This window comes from Notothenia rossii (assembly GCF_949606895.1).
Source record: "Notothenia rossii genome assembly, chromosome: 5".
NCBI classification, from domain to species: Eukaryota; Metazoa; Chordata; class Actinopteri; order Perciformes; family Nototheniidae; genus Notothenia; species Notothenia rossii.
Window position 1 is genome coordinate 24,213,520 of NC_136903.1, and position 9,926 is coordinate 24,223,445.

A 9,926-nucleotide genomic window follows, 5' to 3' on the forward strand; every position below is an offset into this window, starting at 1 on the left:
TTTAATATATGATTATTTCTCAGCCGCTAGTTCGTTCCTCGCAGATTCTTCAGTCTCAACAGCCTCATCCTTCCATCAGTCCCAGTCAATGCCTCCAGCACAATTCCAGTGTCTGACTCCATAGGATATTGTCCTGATGCTGTATTCAAGGGTGATGCCCCATGATCACAAAATGACCCCTCTAGAGTCTGAGTGCCAAGGACCTTATATTATGTCTGTCATTAATGTTACATCACCCATTATAACAATTTTCTTTCCTTTTTCCTCTTCTCTTAAATAGTCCTGTCTTTAAGTATAATACAATGTAAAGTCCTTTTCTTGCACCATTTTAAGGCTTCAAAAACAGGCATTTTTGTATGTGTTTGGAGAAATAACACAATCAATGGCCCAGAATTGTACTTTATAAACTATGAATCTTGTGGTGCTTGAAAAAATACACACTGGCTAAGCCGGCCAGGTTATATGCCTATTTTGGAGCCCTTTTTTGCAATATTTATTAAAATGTCAATAGTTATTTAAACAAACCACTATCTGAGGATAATACAAGCAACCATAAAACACCCTTTACTAGAGAGCCATTGAAGCCCATGAAGAATTTATCCTTCCACAAATCTTTTCAACTGCTGTAAGTTAGGGCACTATCTGTGCAGAAAATTAAAAATTTTCTCATTTGCAGTATTTTTTTTTAAAAGTGTTCAGAAAGACTGCATCAACTGTATGCTATATAATATCAATATTTGTATTAACTAACGAAAGTCAATTTAAATAGCGGGCACAAATTGGTTAATTGCCATGCATCTGGTCTTTGATATAGTTTACGTTCACTATTCACTATTTTAGGCAGAAAAATAATTAATTGACTAAACCTTTTTTTAATAATTTAGTATAATTTAGAAAGGTTTTTGTGAAAAATCATTTCAAAAGTAAACTTTTTTTTCATTTTATATTTAAATTTGAAATGTTTGCACATAACATCATTAATTTATACATTTTTATCAATTTTTTAAAATTATGAATCCATTTATTTTATTGTATTTCCTTGAGGCTGGGGAAGATATCCAGCATGTAGTTCAACATGCAAATGTTCTAATGCAAGTAAGTATACATTTAACATGGAAAAGGAAATAAAATAGGTTTCATAGGAGGATGTGGATTTATTTTCTCTCACCTTGTAATTACACAATCAAACCATCAATAATTTAGATATGGCCTTCACTCACAAAACATTTTTTGTTGAATTGGACACATTTTTCGAAGCTCTATTGACTGACATGCAATGACTGGGACTGATGGAAGAATCTGCGAGGAATGAACTAGGAGCAGAGAAATAATCATATTTTAAAAGACAGCAGCTCCATAAGAGGCCAACAAGAGTGTGTCAGTGTGCTGAAGGATAGACCATCTACCCAGGCCAGACTCTAAAGACTTTCCAGGAGTGCTGATATCAATTCTACCATCCTCTTAAAATACTCTGTCCAACAATATCAGTCTCATGAAGAAAGTTTTTTTTTAAAACTTATTCAAAATAGAAGAGAAACATGCGTTCTCGTTCTCAGGAGGGGACATTGTCAGAGGATTATTTGAAAAGTACACAGTAAGTACTTCATTTTATTTCTGGTAGAAGTCAAATTAGAACCGAGTCCAACAGTGTCAGTTTCCTTAAGAACTTGTGGTAACAAATATGTGTATCACTCGTCAAATATAGCAGGAATAATGAAGAGCAGCTGATCTGAAAAAACAAACGCGAGAGGCAGCTGAGTGACCGCAGTGCAGAACCGCTGTATAGTTTAAATCTCCTAACAATGTTGTCCATTTTAGACAGAGGCTTATTATATTTAAAGCCCTTAATAACATTCATTTTCTGGGCTCAATATGTGTCTTGGCCGTTTTCGTTGTGATCGCTAAATTCCCCTTGTTTATAATAATCACGTTTCCTTCAGCAGGATACTGTAGTGATTCAAGTGTGATTTTAGCAAACGAGTGCTTTTGTTTTGAAATCACTTCCGTGAGTTTCGCCCCGCCCCTCGCTCCAATGACCATTAGACCATTTAGTAAGGTAAAAAGCAAAAAGCAAAAAGGCCTCTCAGACGCTCTTCCGTTTACGTGTTTAATAAAGATCAACAATTGGACGGTAGATACACGGATTGATCTAAATCCGTGTATCTACCGTCCAATTGTTTTCAAAGTCCCCTGCTGCCAAAATCAAGCCACTTCTGCTAAGTTTGATGAGGGAATTATATTTTGTTGCCATTAGTTCTTCGTGAGATTGATCCTGTTGGACTCAGTACTAGTGAAACTACCCCCACAAGTACTATGAAGTACTGAGGCCTACTTTGTACTTTTCCAGTACTCCTCTGTCAATGTCCCCTCCTTAGAACAAGAATGAATATTTTTCTTTTAATAAGCGTTAAAACACCTTTCTTCCTGAGACTGATATTGCTGAGTATTTTAAGATGGTAGACATGATATCAGCAATACTTCCAGTCAGTACTCCAGCAGCAGCATTTTTACCCCTTGGAAAGTCTATAGAGACTGGCCTGGATAGATGGTCCCAACTCCTTCAGCACACTGACACACTCTGTCACTCTTGTTGGCCTCTTATGATCCTGCTGTCTTTTAAAATATGATTATTTCTCTGCTCCTAGTTCATTCCTCACGGATTATTCCATAAGTCCCAGTCATTGCATGTCAGTCAATAGAGCTTCGAAAAATGTGTCCAATTCAACTAAAGGTTTTTCGTGAGTGAAGGCCAGAACTAAATTATAGATTGTTTGATTGTGTAATTAGAAGGTGAGAGAAAATAAATCCACATCCTATATGAAACCTATTTTATTTCCTTTTCCATGTTATACTTACTTTTATTAGAACATGTACATGTTGAACTACATACTGGATATCTTCCCCAGCCTCAAGGAAACACAATAAAATAAATGGATTCATATATTTTTTTAAATTGATACAAATGTATAAATTAATAATGTTGTGTGCAAACATTTCAAATTTAAATATAAAATGATAAAAACGTTTACTTTTGAAATGATTTTTCACAAAAACCTTTCTAAATTATAGTAAATTATTAAAAAAAGGTTTAGTCAATAAACGTTGTTCTGCCTAAAATAGTTGAAATTGAACGTAAACTATATCAAACACCACATCCATGGCAATTAACCCATTTGTGCCCGCTATTTAAATTGACTTTCGTTAGTTAATACAAATATTCATATTATATATATATAAATATAGATATATAGCATATAATTGATGCAGTCTTTCTGAACACTTTTTTAAAAAAATGCTGCAAATTAAGAATATTTGTAATGTTCTGCACAGATAGTGCCTTAACTTGAATTTGGAAACACGTGGCAACTTTATTAATACAACAGATGAAAAGATTTGTGGAAGGATACATTCTTCATGGGCTTCAATGGCTCTCTAGATAAAGCGCGTTTTATGGTTGCTTGTATAATCCTGAGATAGTGGTTTGTTTAAATAACTAGTGACATTTGAATAGATATTACAAAAAAGGGCTCCAAAAAAGGCATATAACCTGGCCGGCTTAACCAGTCTGTATTTCACCAAGCACCACAAGATTCAGAGTTTATAAAGTACAACTCTGGGCCATTGATTGTGTCATTTCTCCAAACACATACACTAAAAATGTCTGTTTTGAAGTCTTAAAATGGTGCAGGAAAAATACTTTACATTTTAATATACTTAAAGACAGGACTATGCAGTTAAGAGAAGAGAAAAAAGGAAAGAAAACTGTTATAATGGGTGATGTAACATTAATGACAGACATAATATGAGGTCCTTGGCAGTTGGCACTCAAACTTTAGAGGGGTCATTTTGTGATCATGGGGCATCATCCTTACAGCATCAGGACAATATCATGGAGTCAGACACTGGAAGTGTGCTGGAGGCGTTGACTGGGCCTGATGGAAGGATGAGGCTGATGAGACTGAAGAATCTGCGAGGAATGAACTAGTGGCTGAGAAATAATCTTAAAAGACAGCAGCATCATAAGAGGGCAACCATGTGACAGAGTGTGTCAGTGTGCTGAAGGATAGACCAGCTATCCAGGCCAGACTCTAAAGACTTTCCAAGGTGTAAAAATGCTGCTGCTGGAGTACTGACTGGAAGTATTGCTGATATCATGTCCACCATATCCTCTTAAAATACTCTGTCCAACAATATAAGTCTCAGGAAGAAAGGTTTTTTAATGCTTATTCAAAATAGCAGAGAAACATGCATTCTTGTTCCCAGGAGGGGACAGAGAGGAGTACTGGAAAAGTACACAGTAAGTACTTCATAGTAGGCTACTTGTGGGGGTAGTTTCAATAGTACTGAGTCAGACAGGATCAATCTCACGAAGAACTAATGGCAACAAAAAAGAATTCTCTCATCAAACTTAGCAGAAGTGGCTTGATTTTGTTCTCAGCAGGGGACTTTGACAGAGTATTTCTCAAAAAATACACAGTAAAAGTACTTCAATGTATTGTTAGTAGTAGGCTAACTAATACAAAGTCAAACAGTATCAATTTCATTAAGAACTAATGGTAAAATTATATGTTTATCATTCATCAAAGATAGCAGAAAAACATGCATTATGTAGGCTACTATGGAGGGGACTTTGACAGAGGATTACTCACAAAGTAGCCTACATAGTAAAAGTAGTCTACTTCAGTGTTTCCCCTATATACAAATAGTGGCCGCACATGTTCAATAAAGTTTTTTTTTTTTGCTAAATCTTGACACATTGCCACTGTATGTACTAGGCAGGGCCAATTTCTGGCATAGGCGACACAGGCGGTCGCCTAGGGCGCCAGATCTGGGGGGCGCTGCACTGGTAGCTCTGGGAGGGAAAAAACATTTTTTACCGTTGGCGCTCATCTAAATGTTCGGCCTTGATGTCACAACATTCATAATTAAGTGAACGTAACACCCCTTTCACCCCGGTTACACGTATAATTTGCCCTGTACGGTGGGCGCTGTAAGTGATGAAAGCGGGGGATGTTGGCTTATCAGGTGTCCGCAGCTCACAGCCAAAGTGCGGAGGAGAGCTCTCCTGTCAGAGGCTCAGTGAGGTAAAGGACTCTCTGAGTGTTTAGATAGTTAATTTTAGTCTAAGTTATCTCAGTGGGTCTCAAACGTTTTGACCACAAATGATGTAAACACATATTTCCAAGGCACTCCTTTATAATTATTAGGATAAATAAAAACAGGTTTGAAATCATTCCAATGTATACTATAGGACAGTAAACCAAAAATATCGTTTAAAGTTGGAGAGATACAAAAATATGCATAAATAAATAAATGTTAACTAGGTAAAAATAAGATATGAATGAACAACAAAAATAAAATAAGCTACATTTATTTGTTATTGGCTATGGTAGGTTATTGGTTATGCTCATATACTTATTTGATTATTAAAATGTAAACCGATCTTTTTCATAAGGGCGTTTTAGAGTTGTGCCCCCTAGATCAGGTCTCTAGTAGGGATGTGCATCTCCATCACTGAGGCCGATGCGATGCGCATCTCGATACGTTGCCACGATACGATACATTAACGATACATTTGAAACACCAGGCGATGCGATACGATACGATTCACCCCTGTTGCGATACAGTTCGATACGATTTGATTCAACATTATGCGATTCGGGGCGATACGATACGATTCAACACGATGCAAAAATAATGATACTTCAATATGGTACGACAGAGGATTTTTGTTTTATTCCTGATATGCAGCAAATCATACATTAACAAAAAAGTGCTTTACATATTTGGTACTGCACATCCCATCATGCCGTTTATTTTTTTACCTTTAAAAGCTCTCCAGAGTACAATTGTATAACACCTCACAGTTAAACAATGTAAGGATGCATTGCTCATGATTAACAATGTGCAAATAACAGCTACCATAGAGCAATGCCCATACAGCTGCCAGCCTGATGTGCTTAACACTCATTCATAGGCTAACTCACCAGTGAGCAGAAAGCAGTGGTTTCTATATGAACAATAAAGAATACAAATAACCTTTTACAAACAGGTATTTCATAACTGCTTACAGTAAGGAAGACATTTAAATTATTATTGGCCACAGGCTGCTGTAAACTAAACACCACTCTCTCTGACAGAACACCTCACTGAGTGATTTAACTCATATGTCTAACTTTCAGGTTTCTCTTTTCAGCCGAAGACCCCACGTCGCCTCTTTATGTGCGTCGCTAAGTTCCTCGAACTACTTGTGTACTTTAAAGCGGCTCGGCATCGTTAACAATTTGCGAGTGATTTTTCAAGTTGACCGTCTGTAGTAAATAGTGCCGCGCACATATACCATCAGGACGTTACTGATGGGGTGCGGCTGCGGAGTGATACTGTGTTTATGCAAGTCCGCATCTAGGACGGATCTATGTATCATGGCTGTAGACCTGTTAAGTAATAAAGATACCTCATACAAAGGTCTACGGATACCTTATTACTCTCCATGACCTGCGGTCAACTATATAGCATAAAGGACTTTTACACCGTCTTTCTTGAACAATCCGAAGTGTTGCCAAACGTTTGATTTGTAGGTATTTTTCGGTGCGCTGTGTTTCTCTTTCTCCTCTACTTCCGTGTGTGTTGATAACTGAGACTCTCGGCCTCCGTAGTGGCGAAGCAAATATCAAAGATCGTCTCTGCTGAGCGTTGACAAGATGAGGGGATTTTATATGAATGAATCGGTTTTTACCGATGCAAAGACACTACGCAATCGATGCATCGCGAGTTCAACCCGGTTCAACCCAAACTGTAGCCGATGTGCACTCTTTCAACCGGTGCACTCGCATCTTGAACGTTTATGCCGGTGCACCGATGCGAATCGGTGAATCTTAACATCTCTAGTCTCTAGTAATTGTGTGCTCAAAGTGCACCAGATTGAAGCATTTTACTGTAAAATGTTCCAAAAAAATCTTCCCGGGGGAACATACCCCCGGACCCCCCTAGAGGATGTGACGTCCACCCCCCAATTCAAACATGTTCATACAATACTGAATACATTTGAAGCCATTTTGACGTCTATTACCTATGTCAATAAGTTTCTGTTTTTGCAGTGTATTTGTCTTTTGTAGAGATTTTTCAGTTATTCTTTACATATAAAATGTCGCCTAAAATCTCACCTAGGGCAGCAAATTGTCTAGAACCGGCCCTGGTACTAGGCCTCAAGAGCCTTTCTTGTGCTGACACATAGAAACAAATTTGCACGCGCACATACAAAAAAATTCCACGCGCTCCGCGCTCACATTCTGCTGGGCCATGTTCAACTTTTGAAGCTTTGACGGAAGCGTCAGCCAATCAAATCCCGTTTATGAAAATCTGCCAGTACAACTGCTAGCCAATCAAACTGCGTGTATGCTGCGAGTAGTGAATCACCCGGTGCTGTATGATCAGTCTCTGTTCATCTACCGGGATACAAACCGGAGGAGCCAGGCATGGAGGTAGGTGGCAGAGATAGTGGGTGAAACTGGTAGGTTTTCGCCTGTTTGGGGAGTTTATATCCAGTGTACCTCGTTTAAACATTGAATGGACAGTTAGCAGGAATAGACAGTATATATAGCTAGCATGGAATGCTAGCATTTTGCTTTGTATGTCGGGGCCGGGAGATTCATGTGATTGGTTGTTGGTCGCGTTGCTCGCGTTGCTCGCGTTGCTCGCGTTGCTCGCGTTGACTCCCCAAGCTTGAGGCACGGCCACCGCCAAGCGTCAACGCACGCTGCTGTGTGGACGCTCCGTAAGCCAATCACATGAGCGCGCCCCCACGAGGGTATGATTTCTTGCGTTCATGACACTTCATATACAAATTTTGCGCAGTCTGGTCAGCTCGCTAAACAGAGGGCGGAGCTTCAGGTGATCATGCAGAGCTGCATGTCTCCGTCAGACTCAGCAGCTGAACCAATCTCTCTCTCGCGTCCGGTTACACTTCACTCGCGTTTATGTCCATATCGATCAGATCCAGCTCTCCTGATCGGCCTTTATAGAGAGCACCGATCAAGCTATTTAGAGTGAATATCGGCCGATAATGACCGGCGGGGCTCCCCCCCGTTAACAGTTCACTGTCTAGCACTGGCTTCGTAGTGCACTGATCGATTAGGCTAAGCTAACCTGTAGCTGCTTCCTCCACATTCACAACAACTTCATACAGACATAAATAAAGCAGCTGTATTCGCCATACAGGAAACACACATTTAAAACGGTTTTGCCTGCCGTTTTTGTGTACACACAAGCATTCATCAATGGTTCGGAAAGTGGCGCTGAACCTTAATAATATAAAGGCTTGTATTTGCATGCATTTCCTGTTCGGAAAGTGGCAATGTACTGAGAGTGGAGGTGTCCTGAGATTAGGACCTGTCAGCTCTGGACTGCGCAAAATGCGTACATGAAGCGCTACGTCATGAACGCAATAAATCTACCCTCGTGGGGTCGCGCTCATATGATTAGCTTATAATTGAGGAGACATCTGATTGGCTATAGATAGAAAAAAGGACAAGTACGAATCAGCTGACCGTCAGGGGAGTCTCAAAAAACCCACACACGAATGCACAGCGATCCATGCACAGAAAGCGGTTTGTGTTTGCAGGTTCAGAGGTTTTAAACGGAAAACAAATATGTGTGGATCAAAAATACACATTTAAAACTTTTTTCTGTATTTGGACTTTATTTACATGTAGCCTATATGAAACGGAACACATTTATGTGTGCATTGAAAAACACAAGTGTAGATCCTTTTGCGGATCATGAAATACAAGTGTGAATCCTTCTGTGTGCATGTGTGTATTATGAGACTGTTCTGAGCCCATAGTTCACTGTCATTTATATGGATTATAAAGCAAGTCATTAATCCTTTGTTTTGTAAAATGACTGTTTGTTACTGTGTGGAATGCACTTTTTCAGTTTGTCCATCCATCCATCCATCCATCTTCTCCCGCTTATCCGTGGTCGGGTCGTGGAGGTAGCAGTTCCAGCAGAGAGCCCCAAACTTTCTTTTCCCTGGCCACATCAACCAGCTCTGACTGGGGGATCCCAAGGCGCTCCCAGGCCAGCGAGGAGATATAATCCCTCCATCTGGTTCTAGGTCTACCCCTTGGTCTCTTCCCAGCTGGACGTGCCTGGAACACCTCCCTAGGGAGGCGCCCAGGTGGCATCCTAACTAGGTGCCCGAACCACCTCAACTGGCTCCTTCCGACGCGAAGGAGGAGCGGTTCAACTCCGAGTCCCTCCCGGATGACCGAACTTCTCACCTTATCCCTAAGGGAGACACCAGCCACCCTGCGGAGAAAATCCATCTCGGCCGCTTGTACCCGCGATCTCGTTCTTTCGGTCATGAGCCATCCTTCATGACCATAGGTGAGGGTAGGAACGAAAATGGCGCGATAGACAGAGAGCTTTGCCTTCTGGCTCAGCTCCCTTTTCGTCACAACAGTGCGGTAAAGAGACCGCAGTACCGCTCCCGCTGCTCCGATTCTCCGACCCATCTCACGCTCCATTGTTCCCTCACTCGAGAACAAGACCCCGAGATACTTGAACTCCTTCACTTGGGGTAAGGACTCATTCCCTACTTGGAGTGGACAGTCCATCGGTTTCCTGCTGAGAACCATGGCCTCAGATTTGGAGGTGCTGATCCTCATCCCAGCCGCTTCACACTCGGTTGCGAACCGATCCAGTGAGTGCTGAAGGTCGCAGACCGATGAAGCCATCAGAACCACATCATCTGCAAAAAGCAGTGGTGCAATCCTTAGTCCACCGAACTGCAGACCCCCTCCCCCACGACTACGCCTCGAAATCCGATCCATGTATATTACAAACAGGATTGGTGACAAAGTGCAGCCCTGGCGGAGGCCAACCCTCACCTGAAATGGGTCCGACTTACTGCCGAGGACCCGGAC